The 1336-nt window shown below is 61.1% G+C and overlaps 1 protein-coding gene and 1 long non-coding RNA gene across 2 annotated transcripts in view; one reads left to right on the forward strand and one right to left on the reverse strand.

Annotated features, from left to right (window-relative positions):
* LOC126391588 (uncharacterized) overlaps positions 1-1336 on the forward strand; it is a 256397-nt gene that overhangs the window by 90702 nt on the left and 164359 nt on the right. The window lies entirely within an intron of this gene.
* Positions 1-1336, reverse strand: part of LOC126391578 (serum paraoxonase/arylesterase 2-like) — a 12264-nt gene that overhangs the window by 1225 nt on the left and 9703 nt on the right. The window lies entirely within an intron of this gene.

Raw genomic sequence — 1336 nt, forward strand, 5'->3', positions numbered from 1 at the left:
CCGCCCCAATCCGCCTGTCAATCTCCCGCTCCATCCTACCCTCACTCGTGAACAAGATCCCGAGATACTTAAATTCCTCCACCTGAGGCAGGACCCCCCCTCCGACTTACTGCCGGCCACGCGAACCAGACTCGTGCTCCTTCGGTACAGGGACTGTATGGCCCTTAGCAAAGGGCCACCAACCCCATACTCCCGGAGCACCCCCCACAGGATGCCCCTGGGGACACGGTCATAAGCCTTCTCCAAATCCACAAAACACATGTGGACTGGTTGGGCGAACTCCCATGCCCCCTCCAGCACCCTGGCGAGGGTAAAGAGCTGGTCCACGGTTCCGCGTTTGGGACGAAAACCACATTGCTCCTCCTCAACCCGAGGTTCACCTATCGACCGGACCCTCTTCTCCAGCACCCTGGCGTAGACCTTACCGGGTAGGCTGAGGAGTGTGATCCCCCTGTAGTTGGAACACACCCTCTGGTCCCCTTTCTTGAAGATGGGGACCACCATCCGGGTCTGCCACTCCAGAGGCACTGCCCCCGATGTCCACGCAATGTTGCAGAGGCGTGTCAGCCAGGACAGCCCTACAACATCCAGAGCCTTGAGATATCCAGGGCGAATCTCGTCCACCCCCGGGGCTCTGCCGCCGCGTAGTTGCTTCACTACCTCGGCGACTTCTGACCCAGAAATTGGACGACCTGCCCCCGAGACCCCCGGCTCTGTTTCCTCACTGGAATACGTGTTGGTGGGATTGAGGAGCTCCTCAAAGTATTCCTTCCACCGCCCGACAATGTCCCCAGTTGACGTCAGCAGCTCCCCGCCCCCACTGTAAACAATGTGAGCAAGTTGTCGCCTTCCTCCCCTGAGGCACCGGACGGTTTGCCAGAACCTCTTTGGAGCAGATCGATAGTCTTTCTCCATGGCCTCACCGAATTCCTCCCGCGCTCGAGTTTTTGCCTCCGCGACTGCCGCTGCTGCGCTCCGCTTGGCCCGCCGGTGCCCGTCAGCTGCTTCTGGAGACCCACAGACCAACCATGCCCTGTAGGCCTCCTTCTTCAGCCTGACGGCTCCCCTCACCTCTGGTGTCCACCAACGGGTTTGGGGGTTACCGCCGCGACTGGCCCCCGTGGCCTTGCGGCCACAGCTCGCAACAGCTGCCTCGACAATGGCAGAGCGGAACAAGGCCCATTCAGACTCAATGTCCCCCTCTGCCCTCCGGACGTGGTCGAAGCTCTCCCGGAGGTGGGAGTTGAAGATCATCTTGACAGGTTCTTCCGCCAGGCATTCCCAGCAGACCCTCACTGCTCGTTTGGGCCTGCCAGGTCTGCGCGGCGTCCTCCCC

This window comes from Epinephelus moara, chromosome 6, assembly GCF_006386435.1.
Source record: "Epinephelus moara isolate mb chromosome 6, YSFRI_EMoa_1.0, whole genome shotgun sequence".
NCBI classification, from domain to species: Eukaryota; Metazoa; Chordata; class Actinopteri; order Perciformes; family Serranidae; genus Epinephelus; species Epinephelus moara.